Source organism: Peromyscus maniculatus, chromosome 15, assembly GCF_049852395.1.
Source record: "Peromyscus maniculatus bairdii isolate BWxNUB_F1_BW_parent chromosome 15, HU_Pman_BW_mat_3.1, whole genome shotgun sequence".
In the NCBI taxonomy this organism is placed as follows: domain Eukaryota; kingdom Metazoa; phylum Chordata; class Mammalia; order Rodentia; family Cricetidae; genus Peromyscus; species Peromyscus maniculatus.
In genome coordinates this window covers 32,572,961-32,595,013 of record NC_134866.1, presented here as the reverse complement: position 1 = coordinate 32,595,013, position 22,053 = coordinate 32,572,961, and the positions used below count along the sequence as shown (strand labels likewise).

General features: G+C 42.7%; 1 pseudogene; it reads left to right on the top strand.

The window, feature by feature from the left end:
• The first annotated feature begins 21,362 nt into the window (after window positions 1–21,362).
• On the top strand, window positions 21,363–21,607 carry LOC102912659 (large ribosomal subunit protein eL38 pseudogene; annotated as a pseudogene).
• Window positions 21,608–22,053: the final 446 nt, after the last annotated feature.

Sequence of the window (22,053 nt, the reverse complement as noted above, 5' to 3'; positions counted from 1 at the left end):
TCACCCACTGAGAAGGCTTTCTGATCTATTCAACTAAGAAAAAAATGGTGTGTGGGTGTGTCAGTACCTCCTTTATAGGAAGAGTTGAAGGAGGTGTCTCTTACAGCAGAAGCCATATTAAATAAGAGCCATCAGTGTGGAGAATGCTTTTAGTTTCTACTCACGTATGTGGAGTACATTCTCCCTAAGATCTCCCCTCCTTCTGCCATCCACCAGTGTCCCCCAAACCAGTTATAATTCTACTTCATGGTCATATATGAATGCATGATTTTATGTATCTGTGTAAAAAACGTAGGAACCACAAACAAGGGGGGGGGAAGCTGGTGATATTTGTCTTTCTGAGATTGGCTTAATTCACTGAGAATTACTATCTTCATTTGTAGTCATTGTCCTGTAAGTAATATGACTTTGATTGTGCTTGCATTCACACTCCTTTTCCTCACCCGTTCCTCTACTGTTGGACATCTGTGTTGGTTCCATAATTCAGCCACTGAGAAAAGTGCTGGTATAAACATTGACATTCAAGGATTCCTGTGGGATGCTGACTTTGAGTTCTTTGGGTAAATACCTGCTTTATTTGGGCTCCTATTAATAGTATTGTTGAAAGAGACTAAAATGTCAAATTTTATTAATGATGTATGCTTTTAATCCCAGTACTTGGAAAACAGGCAGATCTCTGGTCTACACAATAGCCTGTTTAAAAAAAAAATAGTGACTATATATAATTCATTTACTTTTGCCCCATTCTAATTTCTTAAATATGTGTCTTTATTGAACATTCTAGTTGCAATACACATTATACATTTGTGCTTCTACCCAGAGAACGGGTGTAGTGAGTTGAGTCTTATCCTCCCCAAATTCACATCAAATCTCAGAACGTGACCGTATGTGGAAACAGTGGTCTCTCGGGTTTAATTGAATTAAGATAAGGTCACTGTGGATTAACACAGCAATGGCTATGTTTATAAGAAGATGTAAATCTGGACATAGATAACCAAAATGAACACTGTATGCCTGAGAAGACAGAATCTGAACCTATTGCATCTCATACCAAAGACAGACGGGATGGCTGGCACCCACCAGAGAGAGGCGAGTAACAGATTCTCCTGTGAGCACCTGAGAAGGAACCTATGCCAGCCACACCTTGGCTTCACTCTCCTGGCCTCCAGAGGTGTGAGAAGATGGACTTCTGCAGATAAACCCTGTCCAGTTTGTACTGCTTTAGCAGCCTAGGAAACCTGTTTGCAGGTTATGTGCCAAAGATTAGGTTTTTTTTAAGTGGCCTGAAAATAGCCGGAAAAAAAAAATGAAAATGCCAGTGATGTATTACACCGAAGGTTGTAATCACCATCCTTGCTTAGCACAGATACAGATATAACTGTACTGCAGAAGCACCAATTTTTCTTCTCTTGGTCCTCTGGCTACCTCTTGATTTCTGTAGGGAAACCGTCTCTGCTCTTCATTTACTGCGTCTCTGACCCTCTCACCCATCTTTGGTTTTTTGAAACAAGGGTTTCTCTCTGCAGCCCTAGCTGTCTAGCTGTCCTGGAATTCACTGTGTAGACCAGGTTGGCCTCGAACTCAAAGATCCACCTGCCTCTGCTGAGATTAAAGGCTTGTGTCAACACACACAGCGCTTTTCTCTTTATTGCCTTGTTTGGTCTCTTCTTCTCACTTGCCCACAAGAACTTGATCCCCTCCCATCACTGATGGTTGCCTCTTCCTGCACAGTTTCATAAATTACCACGTTCATGTGTGATATCAGAGAACACTTGTGTACAGATGACCCTACAATATTCTTTTCCATTGTGATGACTTCATCTACACTTCAGACCAGTTTGTTTCTACATCACAGTCAGTATGCTCAAGTTCAAATTCTGCATCGTTTCTCACTTGGTTTTTACAATAAGTGAATGTTCCAACTTTCTATCATGGTTAAAGTAAGAGTCCAGCCTTAATTTAATATCTCTTGGAGCCAAAATCCCTACAATGGTCCTGAACCTATTGTCTGTCATTGATTTTCTCCATTAGAGTCATCTGAGGAACTGTTATAAAGGAAGCACACGCATGGAATGGATTGCTGCCATATTCAACTTCCCTGAAGAAAAGCAGATCTATTGCTATTGAATTACAACATAGACATGTGTATTTCATATATATATATATATATGTATATATATATATATAAATTCATGTAAATTGTAAAATACTGCTATGATTTTTTTTCAACTGTTGTAAATACCTATAATCTCACATTGGATGATATGTCACCAAACTGATAAATTTGAAGGAATTGAGAGTTTTCTGAAGAAAGTGCCTTCTTAATGGTTGATAATTACCTTCATCTATAAGAATTTATTGTTTTCACTTTTGATATCTCATAGATTGTCTTTAGGGTTTCAGTGAAGCATACTTCTATATTTCTGACCAGTGGTGATCTTGACTTTTTTTTGTAATAAAACTTAATGGAACTTAAATTATGATTTCATCAATGTATCTGTCTACAGTGAAAAAATAATTAGGCTTTCTCCAAATTTTAAAATCTTAATATATGGCATAAACTGTAGCTATAGGACATCTACCTCTTCTAAATATCCAAGAGAAGAGTTCCATATGACAAGGGAAGCTGTTGGATAGGAGGAGGCCACACAGAACTTCTTAGTCTTTCTTCCAAAATTTCCCTAGAGAAACCAAGAGACAGTCAGAGGACCAAGTCTGAGGGCTGAATAGAGCTGAGGTAAATTTAAATGAGGGAGAGCATTACTTTGTAATTCTCAAAAAGCCCCTCTTGTAATCATGCTCACATCTTGTTTTAGAGATCACTGGGAACAAGATCATATGGAGAACTTTTTGATATATTTCTATTCTTCTCCCATTACCTTTAGAAAAAAATTGTTAACTAGATGTTTAGACAGCTGTTTCTATGCTGTAGGCCTTTAATTATGGGACTTAATAAATAGGAGTTCAGTAGTGGATGCTGGAAGACAGGTCAGTGGTACAAAAAAAGAAGTACTTTTGAGAGAATTAGTTGGGACCTCAGGGGACTTGCAATTTTGACCTTAAATTTTTCCCAAAGACCATATGTTGAAGACTCTTTACCAGCCAGTGATAGGATACTGCTGGGAGATAGTAGCAGCTTTAGAAGTTGGGGTCAACCGAAGGAAAGGAAGTCACTGGTGCACACCCTTGGACTATTGGGACCCTGGTCCATTCCTCTCTCAACTTTCCAGTCGATAAGAGATGAACATAGACCTTCTCTACCATGTGTTGCCACAGTAACATGATGTACTGTGCCACCAGAGCCCTGAAGTTAACAGGGCCAAGTCAAGACTGAGCTCTTTGAGATCCAGAACCAAAATGAATATTTCTCTCTTTTGAGTTGTTGATTTCAGGTATTTGTACCAGCAACCGAAAGCTTAAAAACACAGGTCTACAATCAAATTTTTGAAATCTGTCTCTCTTATAGACAATATGTAGTTAGGGCTTTTACAAACATCTATTAATAATCTCTGCAATTTAATTTGATAAAGATTTTATTACTCTTATACTTAAGGCCATTGTAGGTACACTCATGTTTTGCCCACTATCATTATGTGTTTCTTTTCTTTAATATTTCTCATTTGTTTTATTCTCTCTGGTTTTGTTTTTCTATTCTCTCCTCTTTTCTTCTCTTAAATTTGAATGAATATTTTTTTCTTTCAGAATTCCACTTTACTTTTTCAATATGCCTTGTTACAACATGTATTAGGGTTTCTCTACAGATTATAGCATATAGTCTTCATGTTCACTGTCTGCTTTACATAGTATTGTACTGTTTCACGTGATAAATACATTTACTCACACCCTGTATCCTTTACACCACGGTTGTAAAGTGTGTTACATTAATAGACAAGATAAAAGAACACGCCAAGTTTTTAAAGAAAATGAATGAGGTAGACAAGATGGCTCAGTGGGTAGAGATGCTTGCTGTCAAGCCTTACCACCTGTGTTAGGTCTCTGCAGCCCACAGAGACTCTCAGATAGCCTGCTGTTGCCCCAAGTCACGGGGATCCTGCAGCTATGGATCTGGAGAGACAGCCCTTTCACGTGCTCTAGCAGCTCCCAGATAGGGAAGATGTTGGGGTAGGCCAACTCAAAGCCCTGGATCTTGACCTGGGTGGTAGCTGAGTTTGTCAGCCTGCCAGCTTTCCTGCACCCAGGACACCAGAGCTGGCTCTCCCTCTGGCCAGGCGAGTGGGGGTTGGGGAGGTGGGGATCAGCTTTCTGGTCTCCCATGCCTGTGCCTCTGAGGCCAACTCTCCTGCATCCTCATAATAGAATGGTCTGTTTAACAGAGCTGTCCAGCTGTGACTGGCGTGCCCCTCCCTACACTGTAATTTGATTTATTAAGCATCTTTTAGTAGGAAGGTCTAGCTCTTTCCTCTTCTAGGTGAGATTTCCTCTAAGTCAGTTTTTTGACTTAGTCAGTTTCCTATTACTGGAACAAAAATCTGAGGTAGTCAACTTATAAAGAGAAATAATTTGGATGTTTTAGTCTAGTATCAGTGGGCTTAATTGATGATAGGCCTGTGTCAAAGCCACAGGTCCTGGTGGGAATGTGACTAAGCAAACCTCTCCCATCTGGGAAGAGATTGAGGGGAGGGAGTCCCACAAGGTCGTGTTCCCAGTGAACTAAAGGCTTCCTATGAAGCACTAACTATTACAGGTCGCAGTATCCCCAATACTGTGGGAATCAAACCTTTAATGCATGGATTTCTAGGGGACATTTAATATCCAAACAATAGCAGGAAATAATAGCCTAGCTTTCTCTTTCTTTTTCAGACTTTGGAATATATTTACCTTGTACTTAAATATGAAAGTAGATCAGAGCAAACCAAACAAAAATCTGCTGAAATCACATAAGGTTAAATCCATATAGCTAAACAGCCCATTGCAATGAAGATTAATAAACATTAAAAGCACTGTATTATAAAGGGAAGTACTTTCAACAAAAGAGGGGAGAATGAAGCAGGTCCCATTTTCTCCACTGAACTCTGTGTGAATGCTGAACAGTGCTCAGGGAGTCATGAGCTACACCTGATCTTTGTGATTCCGTTTACGATTAAGTTCGTTAGGCTGCAATGCAAGTTTGCTGAAGCTGTCCCGCTCTCTACTGCATTTTATCCGCCTCTTTTATCCGATGTGAACACAACAGCAACTCTTGTCCATTGCAGAGTATTGCTATGTGATGATGCTTTTAACTTTGATGTTACCTTGGGTAATTTGCATACTCTCAGGGGAAGTGTGTGGGAAACCAACTGGGGAGAAGTGCTAGAATTTAGCGTGGTCCAGGCTAAAAAGGCACACCCAAGAAAGAGGAATGCCATGCCATCCATTTTCTTAGCTTTTGCAAAACAAAGTGATCCTAATGTTGGTTATATAAAGAGACAGCAGGAAGTTAGGGGTGGGGGCATGGAGGATGGACCTTTCCCTTACAATCAACTTTGCCCATCCTTGAGATTTAAGATATCAAATGAAAAAGTGGAGACATTAGGGCTTTGTCGAGGTTCATTAAGGGAAAGCTACTTTTTGATCAAAAGAAAAAAAAATAAATCTGAATTCTACCTCTGGCCTTTGGTAGAGAAAGGACGTTCAGAACTCTCAAGATTACTTAGTTTTATCCCCTCTCTTAAGAGTTAATCCAACTGAGGCCATCATTCACTTGACCATGAGACCACCTTTAAGGAAAGCTCATTCACCTAAAGACATGTGAAGGAGATGAGAGGAATAGTTATCCCCTTAATCTACGTTCACCCCTTTGACTCCCACTTCAATACAGCTGCTGACAAATCTTCATTAAGGTTGCCTGCTCTGCGTTCTTACTCGAAGGGGGCAGGTCTTCCTTTCCCCCTTCCTCCCTCTTCTTGGTCATGAGACAAATCCTTAGCAGTCTTGCCCTGACACTCAAGACTCTCACTCTTTCTCCAAAGCCCAGCCACCTACCTCCTCCAGCTGCTTGGTGACCTCCATTGCTGAACCTGCCTGTTATTCTTGGATCCTAGTTGAAAACAGCATGACTTTTTCTCTTCTTTTTCTTTTTTTTTTCTTTTGCACTGAACATTTTTTTTTGTTTTGTTTTTACCTCCCAACCAAAGTTTCCCCTCCGTTCCCTCCTCCCAATTCCTCAACCCCCACATCCCCATCCACCCCTCCTCCACTGCTTCTTTTCAGATACAATTAGGCCTCCCATGGATTGTAGGAGCCAGAGGGGTCAAGGATACCACAAGAAAACGACAGAACCAACTACCCTCGGCTCACAGGGGCTCATAGAGACTGAACTGACAATAAGGGGGGCTGTATGGGACTGACCTAGACCCTCTGTATATATATATATTACAGTTGTGTAACATGGTCTTCTTGTAGAACTCCTAACAGTTGGAGGAGGGGCTGTCTCTGACTCTGATGCCTGCTTTTGGGACCCATTCCCCCTACTAGATTGCCTCATCTAGCCCTAATAGAAGACGAGGAGCCTCGTTTCACTGCAACTTGATATACTTTGGCTGGCTGATATCCATGGGAGTTTTTCTCTTCTTATTCACACCCCTTCCAGCAGTTGCAGAGATTTATAGCTTGCTTGCCCTGTGGTTTCTCTCTCATGCCAATAAAATAGTCCTCAAGCTTCCTTCTGAGTCTGTTTTTAAGTTCTTTGACTTACGAGATTATGAATCCACAAACTGGAACACTAATTCCCTGTTAACAGTAAGAACATGTCTTCCTAGAAATTACTGGACCATGAGCCTAAAGATCAAGACCTAAGTGTTTCCAAAAAAGCATGATTTTCTTCCGAATATTTCCCTTGTTCTCAGAAACAAAACTGAAGAGTTGTTTAGTTGACTGGAGATTTAGGCTTACAGGAATTCATGCTTACCAAATCACAGCTTTTACATGCACACAGGTGCTTATCAGAATAATGTTGTTTATAATAATAACAACTCAAAACAGAGTTTCTGAGCTTCGGGGAGAACACAGCATCCCAGCACAAACAGTGCTATGGTCCCCAAGCCTGGAGGCAGATGGCACACCTCAGCTCAGCAGACGTCGGTGTTAAATGGGCTCTTGAGAGCCAGAGAAGACCTGGAGAATCCTCTTCAACTCTTAGCTAGAGGGGCAGCCATTCCAGGCCCAGAGAAAGAGCCAAATTCTGGGAAACAGAACTTACTGGAGAGGCAAACCCAGGCCTGGCTGAATAGCCCAGGTTTTTGGAGAGAATGAATAAACTTTTATCACAAACAATGTTTTGGTTTCTTACTGTTTTTTTTTTTAAAAACTCAACAATTATATTTTAAAGATTTGAACAGTTTTTTATTTATATGTACGTGTGTGTCTGTGTCCACATGGGTGCTGGTACCTGTGAGGGCCAGAAGAGGACACTGGGCCCCCTGGAGGTGGAGTAACAGTCATTTGTGAGGTCGTGAAAGTGGGGACCAGAAACCAAAGTCAGTTCTTCTACAAGAGCAACAACCCTCTGAACTTCGGAACCATCTCTCCAGCCCCCAGAGATAGTAACTTTTCATTTGAGGGATTTCCTGGGTAATTCTGTCACTGCCCATGGACACCCCCTCAGTTTCTTCAAAGAGGAAGTTCAAGATTTCCCTGCAAGATAGACCATTTGAAGAGAATTGATGCTTACTCCATTGAGCTATGCTATCCATTGGGCTACACTATCAGGCTACACTTGTCTTGTTTGAGCTTCTTTATCTCTGCTTAGATTAAGGACTTATGGAGGGCAACTTCAAAGTGCAGAGGTGTCCAGGGTGGGTGGACTACCTGCCTCAGGTGACCGGAGCTGCAGGTCATTGCCCACCCACACCTGTGAAATGAGGCTGCAGCCTTTGAAGCATGCCTGAGTTTCCCCAGTCCAGTAAGTGCAGTCTTGGGTCCTTACTGGCAGAGAAAGTGCTGGGCACCAGGTTCACCTGGGCCAAGCTGATGGTGGAGAGTGCCAATTCTAGGGTACCAAGAGCACTCGGCTTCTGGATGGATGGAAAGGAAAGCCCTCAGCATATACAGTAACCACTTCAATCTTCCCACCCTAGGGACACCATCAATCTATCTTGTGCTCTCTAGGAAAGGACCGCCAGCACACAGCTGCTCCAGGGAGACCCAAGCCATTCATTCCTCTGCCGATGTCCTGAATGATGCTCTATTTAATAAATATCAGGATGAGATGGTGATTGTGAAGAAGAATAATACTTTTTCATGTGTGAACACTAACTTGCTCCATTTGCTGCATGGGTCCCTGCGATGGCCAATATCGTTTGTTAATTCACTTAGATCTGGAGTCAACTAGAGACGTGCTTCTGCGCAGATCTCTGAGGGCATTTCTAGGAAGGAGACCAAACCTCTCCCAGGGGTCACCTTCCTAAGGGTGGCTTAGATACAAAAAGGTCTGAGAGAGCGGTAGTGTTGCTTGATTGCCCTGCTGTGGCATCTGGTTGCTGAATGCTTCTACAATGATGCTGCCGCCGCCAACCCGCCGCCATCAGAATCTAGCTTCTTCCGCCTCCTTCACCCCGTTTCCGTGTGAATGGGAACTTAATTCCTAGCCGTGGAGTCTGTTCAGACATCCCTTATAGAAAGCCAACTAAAAATAACTAGCCAAGGGGCGAGCCCTCTTGTCTTCTTGGCACATTTCAGTGGCAACATTAAAGTGAACTGCCGGCCGCAAAAGAAATGAACACCCACAGCCACTGGGACGACCGAGGTCACTGGCAAGGAGTGACTGCCACCCTATGGTCACCAGTTTCATTAGCAGAGGCGCATGGGGCGCCGCACTGCTTCCCCCCTGCAATGGAAAGGGTGTGATGTTGTCGGGGTTAAAAAGGTCTGTGCAGTGTCAGCGTTACTCTGTGAATGCCAAGTCCCCAGGCTGGGGTTATTAACCTCCAGTGACATTTTATTTTGATGTAGTTCAGTTCTCAACTGCTTTGCAATAGCATTAGTGTCCAGGGGACAGCTGCGTTTTTAATTTTATTATGAGTGTATATATATATATATATATATATATATATATATATATATGTGTGTGTGTGTGTGTGTGTGTGTATACATATATATGTATATATATGTGTGTGTGTATATATATATATATATCTTCTCTTCATTTGTAAAAAGAGAGAGAGAGCTATTTTTTGTTTTCTTTTGTTTGTTTGTTTTTTGTTTTGTTTTTTGAGACAAAAGGGTTTCTCTGGATCTCGCTCAGTAGACCAGGCTGGCCTCGAACTCACAGAGATCTGCCTGGCTCTGCCTCCTGAGTGCTGGGATCAAAGGTGTGCGCCACCACCACCCAGCCTGTTGTTGGTTTCTAATGTGGGTTCTAGAGAGTGAGCTTAGGTCATCACTGAGTTTCCCTAGAGACTCTTCTACCTCCCCAGCACCCTCCATCTTTTAAAATCCAAGTAAGGGTGTCAGTTCTGAAATTGTTAATGAACTTCTCATGTCAGCATACAGGGAGGCAGGCGTCTGACCCTTGGTCAAACTACTGCACTGTTTTGATTGTGCGTGCTTCAGCCTTACTTAACACCACTGTTTTCCCAACAGGGGGCTCTTTACTGACGCTGCAGATAACTTAAGTCATTTCATTTTCCTTTCAGAAGTTTCCTGGGACTTTGTGCGTTACGTGAAAATGCCTCATGTAATTTCTTTTTCTTATATTCAAAACTAATTTTCTCAGTAGTTCCAGCAGCTTTTGAGGGCACCCATCTCTTTCAGGTCTGCAGATCCCAGCTTCCAGGGGCCTGAGAGAAGCCAGCGTGAGCTGAGGTGGCTAGTATCAGGGTTGGGTCCACTGGTAGGGACAAGCTCGGCTGTAGGTTGTGTGTGAAAATGCACTAGGGTTTCATTTCCCGTCTGGCCCACATGGCTCCTGTCTTCAGTTAACCCTGTGTAGATGGTGTAGACACTTCACTCCATATAGCTATTGCTTCATTAGTATTTACCTAAAGATTCCCTCCAGTGGCATAGTGTGAGCTAAGTTAAAACGTAACAGCAGCTCCTTCAGGAAAGCAGATGATTATCCCACGGACTGAGTCACTCGGTTGACCCAGTGATCTTCACCTGTGCTCCGAACTGTACAAAGGATTAACTGCAAGGCTTGCTCTGACTGTGCTTGTCCTATTTCTACAGCTTGAATGCCAGTTATGATGGGGGAAGATGGCAGAGGTGGGTCCGTTGTCTCCGTTCTGCTCCTCCTTGGCATTTTCATAGTTGGCATTTCTATGGTATTGTGGTGGTTCATTTGAAGTTCCTTTTACTAGCCCCCTTCATATTCGGATGTTTTCCTGTAGAATCCTAAGCATCCAGCTTACGTTTAGTGTTTTCAAGTGAAGGCAATCACGACCATTCCATCAGAGGGTCAAAGGTATTGTGAGCTCTACACTCACTGTTTTGAGACTATTTACAATCTGTTGGAACACCCCCCTGCTCTGTGCCGTCTAGAAATGGTGGTCTTAAAATGTCTGGTGTGTCCACAGGCTACAGTCTCGTTGGTTCATGAAAGCAGCAATAGCACCCCTGTCCCCTGCTCTTCTCAGCTAGTGCCCCATATCTGTGAAGCGGAGTCCATTTGGGAGAATTCTTAAGAATTCGATATACTCCAACACACAATTTAGTTACTTTTTTTGAACTTTGTGTGTGTTCTTGGAATCCATTCTGTTTTAATTACTGAAGTGTAGTTGTCTTTTTTTTTTTTAAGTTTGATGCCAGCCACTCCAGCAGGTCCTGAATGCCATCTGAAGAGACGGCACTAAATTCTGCAGGAAATGTGACAAGCTTGCTGTGTCACAGAGTGTGTGATTGTTTTTAGAAAAGAAGGACAGAGTATACGAACGAATAAAACGTTACCAAGTGAAGTAAGTTAGTTTTCTTTGGAGAGGATCGTGGATGACTAAAGGTCAGGGCACAGTTTCAATTCTACTTTTTTATCTATTGAATTTTGATTCACGCGAAAATAATTTTAAAATTATAATTCAGGCCTGGTGTAGAGATGCAATTTGGTGTTAGCATGTACAAAGCCCTGTATTTGAATTCCTAATATCACATAAACCATATGTGTGCCACATGTTTGCAATCTCAGCCCTCAATACTCAGGAATCAGAGGCAGGAGAATCTGATGTTCAAGGTCATTTTCCACTATGTAATGAGTTTGAGGCCAACTTGAGATATTATACCTGAGACCCTGTTTACAAAAAATATTACTCTGGCCCTAGATTCTTAGTTGGCTGAAGTGAGACAATTGTTAGTTTGAAGGCAGCATGGACTATATAGTGAGATCCTGTCCCTAAAACTAATTAAACCAAGCAAAAGCAAATTGGATGACTGTCAAAGGCCGGGTCTGACTTACAGTGTTATATGCTGCATGGGTAGACTAAGTTTACTGACAAGTGGGTTCCATGTAACACAGGGAGATCTTGGGTGTCAGAGAGGCTAAGGTCACATCTGATGTGGGGAACTGCCCCACCGGAAACTTAGGTCACCTGTGAAGAGGTGGCCTGGAACCAAGGAAAGGCAAGTGTGTGCCGCGCTGCTCGCCCGTTTCCCAGCCTCCCTCTTACCCGAGATGATCAGATGGAGCGGGGACTCAAGTCAAGCAAGAACTCGTTTATTGATAGGCAGTAAGCTTCTTTTATACCAGAAAACCTCCAAACCCTAGGAGAGGGTGAAGGAACAAACCAATCATTTTAAAGGGCGCCCTATTTACAAGTTGTTTATGCCCTGACACTATCTCTTGTTTTTTAGTATCTTATCTTAGCATAAATAACTTGAGCTAACTTTCTTTCTCACCATTTGTATCCACTCTCTGCGTAAACACCTTAAAGCTTAAGCTCTATTTATCTGAATTTCTCTCGGCACCCTCTTTGCAACCCATGTATGCCCCACAATATGAGCTGTGCAGCAGCAGTCTGAAGATTCTGGCCCTAGGTCCTGATCACAGTTCTAGAAATAATATTCACAGAGCATGCTGCATCATAAGGGACCCACTGCCCGAAGCTTTGGAGGCCGCTCACTAGACACGTTTTCTTGTCTCTCTCCACTTCTATAGCAGTTTTTTTAAACATATCTCTGTAGGAAATGATAAAAGTTTATGAAAACAGAAAGAGGAGAATAGTAATTTTTCACTCAAAATAGGAAAAAATAACCCAATTACTTATTTATCCTAGCACCATAAGTGGAAAATAGACAATGCAATACTATTCATTTATGACAAGGAAGGGTTGGGGACAGCTTACAGGGCGTCCATGAAGTAGATTGACATTACTGGGCTGGGTCAGCAGCACACAGACAATGTCGCTTTCTCAGGTTGACGTCTGATGTCCTCTGGCAGGTGGTGGCTGAAGGAGCTAGTTGCTTCTATACTTATAGACACACCATCTAGAACAGGTGGCCTTCAGAGTCGGGAGCAGGAGGTGAGAGGGTTGGAGGCTGGCAAGAGTCATCTGAAGGCTTGAGTCAGTCATTGTCACTCGTATCTCATTGACTGGAGCACAGACAGCTCCAACTGAGCTGCAAGGGAGTCTGGGAAATGGAAACTTTCTGTGTACCCCCCAAAAAACAAAGGTAAACAGAGTGAGTGAACACACTGTCTAGGCAAAGATGGAGCTTTGCTAGAATTAGTGATGCATTTTTAGTAGTACAATATAATTTATTCATAAAACTATGTTTCTGAAGTGTAGTTAATGACAGGAAAGTGTCAACAACAATTGAAAAGAGCAAGAAATAGACTCCTATCATTCTAATTTTGGGAAAGAAGAGTATCTTACCTGCATATGCATGCTTATTAATAAGAAATAGGATAGAATATAAAGCATACAATTTATGCTCCTTTAGATGGTGAGGCTATATGCTAATTTATATATTTTATGCTTGCAAAGGAATTGCTAAATTTTCATGAATAATCACATTTCTTTGAAGAAAACCCAGATTTTCTTTACTTACAATTATTGTGGTGTGTGTGTGTGTGTGTGTGTGTGTGTGTGTGGTGTGTCATTGTGTATAGAGGCTATAGGAAAAGTTGTAGATGCTCCACTGTGTGGGGTCATGAGATCGAACTGATGTTGCTATACTTTATGTCACTTGTCCTTATCACTGAACCATCCTGCTGACCTCCAATTTTTGCTTGTTTGTTTTGCTCTCCTTCCCCCCGCCCCTTCTTTTCATCTACCACACACAGGAATAATTGGCCAATGCAAAACAAACTCGATATTTTTGTGGACTTTTTTGTTTCATTTTGCTTTGTCTTGTTTGGTTTTTGTAAGTGAAGAATAAATCCCCAGTGATCCTGGAAGCCGAGCTGAGCTGACTTCAAACGCCTCTAAGTAGGAGGTAGGCATTTAGCTAGATTGAGGAACTTCTAGGCACGCTGGAAGTGTTCCGTCAGCAGAGGGCAGCACTCAGCTTCACTGCTCCTCTTTCAGAAGGTATCTGAATTAACTTGAACACTAACTGTGCTAAGAATCACAGATTAGACGCATTCCTCCAGAAATTGAAGCCAAAGCCTACGCAGGTCACCGTCAGGGGCAAGAGTCTGGATTGTGTACATTTTTTTTTCTGAACAAAGCAAGTAAGCAATCAGGTCTGGCCTTTAGCAGGCTTTTATTGAAAGCAGACAAGAACCAACCTCCACACTGGGAGCATACAGCGTAGGAGCATTGTTTTAGCAAGCAGACAGCCACGTTCTGATTGCAAGAGAACCAAGGACCAGGCCAAGGGGATTGGATAGTCCAGTATGGAAGTGCTTTCCAGAAACCACGTTTATTTGCAAATTGAGACTGCTGATTAAAAAAAACATTAAGTCAAAATTTCTATACCGGGCAAAGAATTGTGACAGATTCTCAGCAGGCAAACTATAGTCACCTGATTAAAACCAAGAAAATTTGCTAAAATTGTCTTCATAATTGTTCCGTATTGGAACAATTTATAAAGATGACCATGTCTGATGTCGAAGAGATCCTGTGTTGGCAGTTAATTCTCCAAAGCAACAAGTAGGAATATGAATTAGTCAGCCTTTAATCAACTTATGCTTTTAGTGTGTACTTATTTTAATGGGGAAATTGCTCTCATTCAGCAAAGATACTGTGGGCTGGGTAGAGAAGCCCCTGTTCCCCCCCCCCCCGCCCCCCCCCAATCTCACAGCACGGAGAGCAGGGCATGGAAGAGGAGAGGAGAAAAGAGCCCCCTAGGGGCTGCTTTTTAGAAAGCAGGCTACTGAAGGAATTTGCTTTAAACCTGATTATAGAGAACAATGGTGCGTAGCCACCTATCCCAAGGCCCTAACCCAGGGACAGCCTCTGGCTTGACTTTGCCGCATAAAAAGCATTCCTGGGGGAGTATTCTTCCATTTCATTTTGATTAATTGTGAAAGAACTACATACTCATTGATATTTGCTGGTGAGTAAAGACAACAGTCCTGAATCACCAAGACAGGAATAGGGAGCTGGGCAATGGGACTAGGCCCTGCAGAGGAGAAAGCAGATTCAGCTCCTAATACAGCATGAAGAAATGGAGCTCCGCGGCTAAGATGAAGAGTGGGGTCAGTGGATGGAAAACTCCTGAGGAAATAGCATAGAGTCCTGCTAGACTGTCCTCACAGTGCTCTTGCTGATGACAAACCTGGGTGAGCAGCGTTACCTGGCAAGGAAGAGACAGGCACGTGATCAGATAGCCAGGCACGTGATCAGATAGCCAGGCAGATCAGCCGCTGAGAGTGGGCTGTTGTGCTACAGTAACTCAGCAAGATTCTTTGGTCAAACTGGGTTTTGCAAAGAAGTACACATGTGCCAGGGAGAAGATTTGACTAGAGTTTGTCTAAGAGTCTTTAGCACAGTGCATGGATACAGGTAGTCAAGGACCCAGGCACACTCCTCACAGACGGCATGTTATGTGGACCCTCTCCCCTATGAAAAACAGAAGGCACACCCCAAATTAACTTTTAAAATGACCTCGAGTTGTAAAAGATTGGGCAAACATGGAGAGTCACGCAGATAAGAGAGAACTGAGGTCCCCGAAGCAGCCTCTACAGCCGTGAAGTGCTTATTGTGTGATGGTGATGACCATTCCATATGCCAGCGGCAAATGCTGGGCCACTCAGTTCCAAGGCACCTTCATCAATGTTAGCAACTAGTGGGTGCCAGGCTCAGCGTGAAGACAGAGGCTTCACGGTCCAGAAATCCTGTTTTCCTATGTGTGCAGCTGTAGAGACACACTACAGACTAACCTTGGTAGAGGTGCCCACAACCACAGGGCAGCTAGGCAACTCTGAATTCTTGCAGCTTATCAAGCACCTATCAAGGAGGATGGATGCATGTAGAGGTCTAGCCCTTGCTCCTCTGGCCGAGTTCTAAGCCTAGGCTGTTCTGGAAGCATGGTCTTGGTGTAAAAGGCACAAAGGTATGTATGATGGTTAATTTCCAGTGTCAACTTGAGAGCTGAAAGATGAGTCTCTGAGCATGCCTGTGAGGGATCATCTTGATGGAGTTAGTGGATGTTAAGAGGACCCACTCGCTGTGAGTGGCACCAGTCTCTGAGATGGAATTCGGGACTGCATCAAAAGAGAGCTGAGCATAAACACTCATCACTTTCTGCTTTTCAGCTGTGGATGCAATGTGGTTAGTGGCCTCAAGCTCCTGCTGCAGGACTTTCCCTCCGTGATTTCCCTCCATTGTTTAAGTTGGATATTTTGTCACAACAACAAGAAAACTAGCAATTATGATACTTCAAGTGCTGGTGGCCTTGTGTGTGGTGCATCACCCCTTAATAGTGCTGTGAGGTAGGCACAACAGGATTTACTGTGAAACAAATGACAAAGACAATCCCGAGATCCAAGGAGAGTCCCAAGGCTGGGTTCACACGGTTATATTTTGTCCTAAATTTGTGATACTATGGTAATTAAGATATAACATTATAATAATATAAATAGTCTACTTAAACTTATTGTTATAGCAATTTACAAGGACAAGTGCAATTATTATTACCACCAAGGGATGGAGACACAGCATGATTGGGAACAGCAGAACTTGGATCTGTTATAAACTCTCTGACTCTAATGGCAGATCATGGAGAAGAGGTGTGGTGGTTTGAAAGAAAATGGTACCCAAAGGGAGTGGTGCTATAATGAGGTGTGACCTTGTTGGAGGAAGTGTGCCACTGTGGAGGTCTCCTGTGCTCGGGCTACACCTAATGAGACAGTTCACTTCCTGTTGCCTGCAGATCAAGGCATAGCTCTTTCTCCATGCTCAGCTCCTTCCCAGCATCATGTCTGTCTGCACACCACCATGTCCTGCCATGAAGATAATGGACTAAACCTCCCAAATTGTAAGCCACCCAATTAAATGTTTTCCATTATAAGAGTTGCTGTGGTCATGGTGTCTCTTCACAGCAATAGAAACCCTAACTAAGACAATAGGCATATTTTTTTCTAAGGGGATAAAGATCTCAGGAACACTCCAAGGCACTGTGTAGTCTTGGTCCAGTGTCTCCAAATGTCGAGGGACACCAATAATAAATGTTTTTAGATGTGATTCTAGTCAGAGGAGACTGATATCAGGCAGAGGACAAATTGTGGAGGCCACACTAGGGCACCATGGTTACAGTGAAGTCACCCTGAGCTGTGTGGAGCAGTCAAGGGCAGCAGGGTGTCTTGTGTTCATTGTATTATTTAAGGTTTCATCTGTTGGGGAGAGAAAGATTTTCCACTATATCCTCAGGTTCCGTGTATGGAGGACTATGAGTTACACTAACAAAAGGATGGACCAACAGGAGAAAAAAACATATAGCTTTTTAAGATTGATACTTACAGACAAAGGAGTTGTTAGAAAAGAAGCAAAACTCAAAGACCTGGCTAGGCCCGGGAATTGTTATACCACTTCACAGGGTCAGGTCATGAAGAAAAGACCAGGAAGTGCATGGTGGAAGCCGCTGGAAGATGAGGGCTATTTTTATAAGGTTTGTTTGTGTAGATTCCTGTCCATGTCAACTCTCCATATCTGGTGGTAGAGAAAGGGGGCCCTTCACGAAAGGAACTTTATGCATCTATGCCTTGCCTTTAAGCAAAGAAAGGGAGGGCACAGACCTCTTCCTGCATCTGTGGATCTACTATTGGCTTCAGCTCAAAACACTTGCTTTACTTAGCATGTGCAAGATTCTATCCCCAATACCCCAAGGGAGAAAAAAAATAAATCTTATGTCAAAGTGGCATATCTTGATCCCCTTCAAGCCTAAAACAAGATACTAGGGCTTACATAAAATCCAAATTAATTGGAGTATATGCATTATACATACACTGGGTTCACATGAAAACCTTTTCATGTAAGTATATACTACACTTTGACCATATTCTCCTCAATATGCCCATCCTCTTCCTTTTTTTATTTCCTCATTCCTGCTAGCCCACTTCATTCCTCTCTTCAATTTGCTTTTAGTTTTATGTAATAGACACATACATGATTTTATGTTTTATGTAAAATCTAGGATCCACAAATAGTAGAAAATGTGTGATAGTTGTCTTCCTGAGTCTGACTTAATGTTCCTAATATGATCATCTCAGGTTCATCTATTTTTCTTTTATTTTAATTGTCCAGAGCAGAGAGGTGGGGCAGTTCCAACATGCTCAACATATGTTTCCCAAGATCTCTACAGCTGGCTTCTTTCACCTCTAGAAGAAGGAAGGGGGTAGAGTGAGAGCCTTCTGGCTCAGCTCTAACCACACAGTCCTAGCTACTTGCATGAGAAATTGCTCTATATAGATGTGTTTTGCATTTGTCCACCAGAATTTTTTATTTTTTGTTATGGAAACTTGGTGCCCAGTAAAGTATTACTGGGAAGTGGTAAAACCTATTAGGTATGTCCTGATCACACGATGCCTCCCCTAGAATGATTTAATGTATACTCAAAAGATACTTCTTGCAAGAGAGAATTATTATTATTATAAAAAGTACAAACTTGGCCCCCAAATCTCTCCCATGTCATTTTCTGCCATTTGATTGCCCCTTTATGATGTCATAGGCCATCCTATGATGGAGCTAGATCACCCCCTGTGATGTCATAAGTCATCCTGTGATGGAGCTAGATAACCCCTGTGATGTCATAGGCCATCCTGTGACAGAGCTAGATAATCCTATGATGTCATATAGGCCATCTTGTGATGGAGCTAAATCACCCCCTGTGATGTCATAGGCCATCCTGTGATGAAGCTAGATCACCCCCTGTGATGTCATATGCTTCTTTGTGATGGAGCTAGATCACCCCTGTGATGTCATAGGACTTCTTTTGATGGAGCTAGAAGTCTGTTGTGAGTAGCTGGACAGGAGAAGTTTCTTGATCTTCAACTTTCAGTCTTTAAATAGTAAGATAACTAAGTTTCTTTTCTTTATAACCTTCAGTGCTTTGTTATAGTGATGGGTGATATTGTTCTATATGCTGTGAATATGTGTTGCTCTGATTGGTTGATAAATAAAGCCTTTTGGCCAATGGTGAGGCAGAATAAAGTTAGGCGGGATGTTCTAACTAGAGGGAGAGGAAGGAGAAAGAGCAGGGAGACACTGCCAGCTGTAGCCAAAAGAAGCAAGATGTAAAGGTACCAGTAAGCCACAAGGCATGTGGCAAAGTATAGATTTATAGAAATGGGTTAATTTAAGATGTAGGAGCTACTTTGAATCCTGGGACCTATGCAGGGACGCTTGGCTCGGTCTGGGAGGGGGGGACTGGACCTGGCTGGACTGAGTCTACCAGGTCGATCCCGGTCCTCGGGGGAGACCTTGATCTGGAGGAGGTGGGAATGGGGGGTGGGGTGGGGGGAGGGTGAGGGGGGCGAGAGTGGGAGAACAGGGGAATCTGTGGCTATTATGTTGAACTAAATGATGTTGTAAAATAAATTTACTAAAAAAAATAAAAAATAAAAAAAATTTAAAAAAAGTAAGTTTAGCTAGCATATAAAGAAAAAAAAGATGTAGGAGCTAGCTAGCAAGAAGCTTGAGCCATTAGGTCATATAGTTCATAATCAATATAAGCCTCTGTGTATTCATTTGGGTCTGAGTGGCTGCAGGACCGTGGGACCTCGGGTGTTGGGTAGGACCAGGAAAACTTCATCTACATTACAGCAATAGAAAAATGAACCAATTCAGAAGTCATGTGGACTGGCTAGTTTTGTGTCAACTTGACACAAATTAGAATCATCAGAGAGGAAGGAGTCCCAGCTGAGGAAATGCCTCCATGAGATCCAGATGTAAGGCATTTTCTCAATTAGTGATCAACGGGGAAAGGGCCCAGCCCATTGTGGATGGTGCCATCCCTGGGTTGGTGGTCCTGGATTCTATGAGAAAGCAGATTGAGCAAGCCATGAGGAGCAAGCCAGTAATTAGCACTCCTCCACAGCCTCTGCATCCTCCAGGATCCAGTCCTGTTTGAGTTCCTGTCTTGACTTCCTTCGATGATGAATAGGATAAGCCAAATAAATCCTTCCTCCCCAACTTCTCTGGTTATGGTATTTCATCACAGTAATAGAAGCAAACCCTCACCAAGGCACCATGGTATTTTAGTTTGTTGGTGGGTGAGACTTAATTTTTTTTTCTTCTTTTTCCTAAAAACTGAAAGGAAAAATGTGTGACAGTGAGCTTGACTCAGCTGGTAAAGGTGCTTGCCACAAAACTAGATGGCCTGAGTTCAACCCCTGGAGCCCATATGGTGGAAGGAGAAAACTGACTCCCACAAGTCATCCTTTGACCTCCACATGTGTACCATGGCATACCTCACCATACACAAAATAAAATGAAAAAGTGTAAGTCTAAATTTTTTGAAGAAAGTCAAGATGGGTATTGGGAGAGTACTAGCACTCTCAACCAAGTTCATGGAGCCAGGAATGGATTGAACTAGAAAAGCTCGGGACCTGATAGTTTTGAGTACAATGTGGGCATCAACATGAACTACAGGACAAAGAGCGTGCCCAAGAGAGACAGACCTGCTAGGGACTAATGAGATACGGGGTTGCATGAGGCGTAGAGCAAAGAGGAGTACAGATATAGGAGGTTTGGGAAACTCTCGCACATGAACTGTGATGATCCCACAGCAAGAAGACATAAGAAGAATCTGAGGGCCACTTCTGTTGACTCACAGGAAGATTTGGGAGGCCCATGAAGATGATCATTTGGTTCAGGAAATGAGTGGATAGTGTGAAGAAGTGTCAGAGAAGGAAGACCAGCACTCTGGTCTGTGCCAGGCTTTTTCTTTTGGGCCATCAACCAGCTCCCAAATCATGACTCGGAGACTTCTTATTAGTTATAAATGCTCAGCCTAACTTAGGCTCATTTATGGCTAGCTCTTTTAACATAAATTAACCTGTTTCTCTTTATCTACCTTTTGCTGGGGGCTTTTTACTTTTCTTTCCTTCCGTATATCTTACTTTCATAGCATGTTGTGTCTGCCTGATAGTGTCTCCCCCATTCTCTTCTCCTTCTTCTCTCATCATCTCCTCTCTCTCAAGCCTAGATTTCTCCTCCTATTTATTCTCTCTGCCTGCCAGCCCAGCCTAGCCTTTCTCTGCCTAGCTATTGGCTGTTCAGCTCTTTATTAGACTAATCAGGTGCCTTAGTCAGGCAACATCTTGGTGTAATTAAACAAATGTAGCACAAACAAGTATAACACACCTTTACACAGTTAAAGTAATATCCCTCAACATGAACAAATGTAGCACATCTTTACCCAGTTGAAATAATGTTCTACAACGTTGGTCGGGTCAGTACAGACAGACAGCTAACCAAGGGTCCTGCACCATTACATAAGGGCATGTGGGTGGTGACTGTACTCTAGGACTCATCATGTCTACTTCCTTATCACTTCTGCATTCTAATGAAGCTGTTCCTGCTCCTCTTTCCAGATGCATTATGAGTATAAGACATCTGAGTAGGCAGATATTTTACATTATTACATGACATGCATCTGTACCATCTGACTTGACATTTTCGTTGTGAGCCTAGACTCCAATGGCTAAAACCTCTCTCTAGCTGAGCACTATTTAAATTAAATGACCATTTGATTCTTCCTCACATTCTTCCTAAGGTCTGTGAGCTCGGTTTCTCCCAGTTCTCTATGGCTTCATCTTCTCATTTTCATCTTTAAATATCTCTTCTGCTCATGCATCCATGTGTTAGGAAGAGCAGAGTGATCCACTAAAAGCTAAACTAAAATCTGCATGTGCCAATCTCCCTTGTGACTAGAGTTGTGGTGCATTATTTTAAATCATATTACCATATATTAGTCAATGACATACAAAATATGTTCAATTAGCTCTTTGGTTCTTGCCGCTGTGTGGTCTCCAGCACCGAGCGTCTGTTGCCATGCCTCGGAAAACTGAGGAAGTCAAGGACTTTCCGCTCACAGCACGGCGGAAGGATGCCAAATCTGTCAAGCTCAAGAAGAACAAGGATAATGTGAAGTTCAAGGTTCGCTGCAGCAGGTACCTTTACACCCTGGTCATCACAGACAAGGAGAAGGCTGAGAAGCTGAAACAGTCACTGCCCCCTGGTTTGGCAGTGAAGGAGCTCAAATGAACCAGACCTCTCTGTTTTGACCATTAAAATCCCTGAAAGGTAAATATATGTGTGTGTGTGTGTGTGTTTAACTATATTCTCATACATAGATATACTGTAGTTTGTCCCTATTTATTGCCGTTGTACTTTTTGGCTTCTCTTCCTTCTGTCCATTGCTCCCCTTCCTCTTCCATAATGTTTGCCCTACCTTCCTGTCTGTTTTCTTAAGCTGAATAGTATTTCTGAGTGTGTGTGTGTGTGTGTGTGTGTGTGTGTGTGTGTGTGTGTGTGTGCATGTACATTTTTTTTTTCTTCAGAGCTACTAACGTAGCTCTGCCTTAGGCTATCAGTCACCTAGGCTTACTTCTAGCTGAAGACCAGGGTCAGGTCTGCCAGTGGGGCTTCCATGCTCCTGAATCAAATGTTACCTTCGATCTTCCCGTAGCAGAGGAAAGAGCCAGAGAGAGTTCAAACCATGGGCATCTTCTACCCTTCTCAA